The sequence below is a fragment of the Schistocerca serialis genome, chromosome 10, assembly GCF_023864345.2.
Source record: "Schistocerca serialis cubense isolate TAMUIC-IGC-003099 chromosome 10, iqSchSeri2.2, whole genome shotgun sequence".
Lineage (NCBI taxonomy): Eukaryota > Metazoa > Arthropoda > Insecta > Orthoptera > Acrididae > Schistocerca > Schistocerca serialis.
This window is the reverse complement of record NC_064647.1, coordinates 229,988,077-229,993,304: the sequence shown is the minus strand read 5'-3', so window position 1 is coordinate 229,993,304 and position 5,228 is coordinate 229,988,077. Positions and strand designations below refer to the sequence as shown.

Genomic DNA, 5,228 nt, shown 5'->3' with positions numbered 1-5,228 from the left:
AACAGTGTAGCTAGCTAAAATATTATTTGTTACTGTTTGAATATTTACGTAATTCTGACTTTCACCTCCAATAAGCCACCTCCGTTAGGTACAACACGGTCAACATAACAAAATTCCTCTCAGAGGGTAACACTGCTCAGCTTCTTCATACTATAATTACTTGAATAAGAATAATTTCATTATACGAACTGACTTCAGCTTTGAGGTTATGGTATAGTCGTATCAGACGGTAGTGTCATAAGTTCGTGCACAAAATCGTGTCCTGCCAACACTGTCGCAGTTTTGGACGGCTGTAGAGGCAGCACGGCGAATACTTCTTCCAGCGACTTGTCGAGTCCGTGCCGTGTCGATTGCTGTACGTCGCGGGGCGGAAGGAGGTCCGTACGGTATGAAGAGGTGTCGCACGGGTTGTGGCACCTCGGTGTAGCCTTCTGAGTCACGCGTACCAGGTACTGTCTGGCACCCTGTGGATGTGAACGGGGCACCGGGTGACGGCTAAGGTCGCTGGAGCGAGGGCGCCCGGTTTCTCAGCGCCGACGCTGCGCGCTGCGGGTAACGGGGTCGTCAGCCGGCCGGACCCCCGCGTGTCGCGTACGGAGTCGGCGCACGTGCGCACGTCGCACGCTCTCGCACGTCGACACGCGCCACCTGCGAAATGCGCCGCGGTATTTCCGCGCAGCGTCCGGTGCCTAGCTGCATCCTGCGATCACTCGCAGACACGATGGCGTGCTCCTAGCTGTCGCTAGACCAGGCGCGCACGACTAGTGCACACACAACAGGCAGTATCTGCGTCGCACTCCACATGGCCGACCGCGGTCCAGTTCTGCTCCGGCGCGTCGCGTTAGCGAGACGGCCGGTGTACCGTTCTCCTCATCTTGCTTACGGCGGCCTATTTACAGCCAGGCCTCTAAATACACTACTGGCCATTAAAATTTCCACACCAAGAAGAAATGCAGATGATAAACGGGCATTCATTGGACAAATATATTATACCACAACTGACATCTGATTACATTTTCACGCAATTTGGGTGCATAGATCCTGAGAAATCAGTACCCAGAACAACCACCTCTGGCCTTGATACGCCTGGGCATTCAGTCAAACACAGCTCGGATGGCGTGTACAGGTACAACTGCCCATGCAGCTTCAACACGATACCACAGTTCATCAAGAGTAGTGACTGGCGTATTGTGACGAGCCAGTTGCTCGGCCACCATTGACCAGACGTTTTCAGTTGGTGAGAGATCTGTAGAATGTGGTGGCCAGGGCATCAGTGGAGCATTTTCTGTATCCAGAAAGGCCCGTACAGGACCTGCAACATGCGGTCGTGCATTATCCTGCTGAAATGTAGGGGTTTGCAGGGATCACTCGTACTCGCTTCGGCGGTACATGTACTAAAATTGTTACGATACTGAGTTGATTAGCGTGGCCCCTGCGCAAGGATGACACGGAAAATCGTGAAGCGTTAGCCGCAAGTACAGCTTGGCTACTTAACATTCAAATATAGACAGACGAATATTACTCCCCGTACAAAAGATTATTATGGTTTGTTTATGCTGTCCAGCTCTTGCGACCCCATGGTGCTACAGCACCCTGACATTAACTGGCGAACGGTTTGGGGGTGTGTTCGTGCACCCTTTTTACCGTCGTCTGTGTCTGCACTCTGGTATGTTTTAGTCTACGGCAAGTTACCACCTAATAGTCGACTTCACATAGGACTGGCCACCTCCCTGCTCTGCCCTGACTGTCAGCTCGAAGACACCGACGAGCACCGTCTTACGTGCTCCCTCAAACGAACGTATGGCTCCTCATACAACGAATCGTGGGCTTTTACCTGCGCCCCGCCAACGACGGTAACCCCAGATTTCTTGTTGTTGCCCCACACATTTCACTACCCTCTTGCTAAGCACCATACACTCATCTGCTTTCGAGGACAGGCTTTAGAATACCTCTTTCAGAGTGGTCCGCATACAGTCCTTGACTTCTGATACAAAGTTGTGACCGCGCATAGCACACTCACCCGAAAACCATCTTACCGACAAACTTTTGTCGGTTCCCAGGGTCTTCCTCGACCCCCTCAAAGTCGGGGTGTGCCATGCCTACCCGTCACATGACATGAAGCAACACCCTTATCCATTTTCTCATGCATCGACAAAAAAAAAACCAAAAAAAAGAAAAGAAAAAAAGAAAGGAACAAGTCAGAATACGTTATATTTTGTTGTATTTAATGTTATTCAAATATTTTTGTTTAACTAAAAATCATTTGTATATGTTTAAATGGTACCTTGAAGAACTGTTGCATTGTGTATATATACATGTACTGTTAGTTTGTCCAATAAAGATTATTGCAGAGAAAAAAAGTCGGTAGAGCACTTTCCCGCGAAACGCAAAAGTCCCGAGTTCGACTCTGCGTCCTACACACGGTTTTAATCTGCCAGGAGGTTTCAGTGTGAAGGATACTGGTCTGTAATTTTGCAGGTCCGTCCTTTTACGCTTCTTATACACAAGTGCCACCCGCGCATTTTTCCACTCGATTGAGACTTTGCACTGGGGGGAGATTGGCGATAAATCGTGTGTAGACATCTGCAGCAAAGACTGTAAGAACGCACAGAAAAATGTACACTACTGGCCATTAAAATTGCTAGACCACGAAGATGACGTGCTACAGACGCGAAATTTAACTGACAGGAAGAAGATGGTGTGATATAGAAATGATTAGCTTTTCAGAGCATTCACAAGGGTTGGCGCCGGTGGCGACACCTACAACGTGCTGACATGAGGAAAGTTTCCAACCGATTTCTCATACACAAACAGCAGTTGAACGGCGTTGCCTGCTGAAACATTGTTGTGATGCCTCGTGTAAGGAGGAGAAATGCGTACCATCACGTTTCCGACTTTGATAAAGGTCGGATTGTAGCCAATCGCGATTGCGGTTTATCGTATCGCGACATTGCTCCTCGCGTTGGTCGAGATCCAATGACTGTTAGCAGAATATGGAATCGGTGGGTTCAGGATTGTAATACGGAACGCCGTGCTGGATCCCAACGGCATCGTATCACTAGCAGTCGAGATGACAGGCATCTTATCCGCATGGCTGTAGCGGATCGTGCAGCCACGTCTCGATCCCTGAGTCAACAGATGGGGACGTTTGCAAGACAAAAACCATCTGCACGAACAGTTCGACGACGTTTGCAGCAGCACGGACTATCAGCTCGGAGACCGTGGTTGCGGTTACTCTTGACGCTGCATCACGGACAGGAGCGCCTGCGATGGTGTACTCGACGACGAACATGGGTGCAGGAATGGTAAAACATCGTTTTTCGGATGAATCCAGGTTGTGTTTACCGCATCACGATGGTCGCATCCGTGTTTGGCGACACCGCGGTGAACGGACATTGGAAGTGTGTATTCGTCATCGCCATGCTGGCGTATCACCCGGCGTGATGGTATGGGGTGCCATTGGTTACACGTCTCGGCCACCTCTTGTTCACATTGACGGCACTTTGAACAGTGTGTTACGACCCGTGGCTCTACCCTTCATTCGATCCCTGCGAAACCCTACATTTCAGCAGGATAATGCACGACCGCATGTTGCAGGTCCTGTACGGGCATTTCTGGATACAGAAAATGCTCCACTGATGCCCTGGCCACCACATTCTACAGATCTCTCACCAACTGAAAACGTCTGGTCAATGGTGGCCGAGCAACTGGCTCGTCACAATACGCCAGTCACTACTCTTGATGAACTGTGGTATCGAGTTGAAGCTGCATGGGCAGCTGTACCTGTACACGCCATCCAAGCTCTGTTTGACTGAATTCCCAGGCGTATGAAAGCCAGAGGTGGTTGTTCTGGATATTGATTTCTCTGGATCTATGCACCCAAATTGCGTGAAAATGTAATCACATGTCAGTTCTAGTATAATATATTTGTCCAATGAATACGCGTTTATCATCTGCATTTCTTCTTGGTGTAGCAATTTTAATGGCCAGTAGTATGTATGTATATATATATATATATATATATATATATATATATATATATATATATATATATATATGATTTGGCGGACAGCAATCTGCGGTTGTTGCGAATGAGTAGGAACATCAAACCTGTACTGTCTGGATACAGCATCATTAGTGTCAGACAGTCATGCCGTGTAAGTACTTGGGCATAATGTTGCAAAGCAGTATGAAACAGGACGAGCATGCGAGTATTGTGGCAGGGAAGGCTAACCGTCGGCTTCAGTTCATTGGGAGAGTTGTAGAACAGCGTGGTCCATCTGTAGAGGCTACCACATATAGTACGACCCAAGTGCTGAATACTGCTGGACTGTTTGGGACCTGCACCAGGTAACACTAAAGGAAGGCATCGAAGCACTTGAGAGACGAGTTGCTAGATTTATTAGTGGTACTTTCGAACAAGACGCAACCATTGCTTCGGGCACTCGATGGGAATTTCTGGAAGGAAGGCGACGTTTTTTTCCAGAAACACTACTCAGAAAGTTTATAGAATCGATATTTGAAGCTGAAATCAGAACGATCCTACTGCCGCCAACATAAATTTCCCATTGGGACCGCGAAGATAAGATGCGAGAAATTCGGAACGATATAGAATATAGATAGTGGTGTTTTCCTCGCTCTATTGCGAGTGGAACTGTAAAGGAAACGACTGATAATGGTAGATGATATCCTTCGCCATGCACCGCACAGTGGCTGTGTGTGTAGATGTAAATATGAAGTATAGTAGCGCACACTGCGGTATTTTTATTATTAGGTCACAGTAGTAGTGTCATTGCCGCTCCCAGTTTATTAACAAGTCGTCATCGGATTTCTTGAACAAGTGTTGCTCTGCAGCTTGTACACATTGGAAACCACTAGGATCGGTTTCAACCAAATTTGGTACACATATCACTTGCTACCGGGAAAGAGCACTGCCTGTGTAAGAAACGCCTACCTCCAAAAAGCATGGAGTTGTGGCTGGGCTAAAAATTAAACGTCAACATTACGCATCGCAAGCAAATACCCGGACCTTATTCGTTCATTATTTGCAAACGAGAGCGCTTAGCAACTTATAACAACCTTATATATGTACATACACTGAAGAACCAAAGAAACTGGTACAAGTGCCTAATATCGTATGGGGCCCCCGCAAGCACGCAGAAGTGCCGCAACGCGACTACACTAATGTCTGAAGTATTGCTGGGGGGAATTGACACCATTAATCCTGC

The 5,228-nt window shown here is 47.8% G+C and overlaps 1 non-coding gene across 1 annotated transcript; it reads left to right on the top strand.

Annotated features, from left to right (window-relative positions):
• Nucleotides 1-1,370: 1,370 nt before the first annotated feature.
• LOC126425539 (U6 spliceosomal RNA) lies at nt 1,371-1,477 on the top strand. Its single transcript, XR_007576374.1, has one exon. It is a non-coding gene; the product is annotated as a U6 spliceosomal RNA (small nuclear RNA).
• Nucleotides 1,478-5,228: the final 3,751 nt, after the last annotated feature.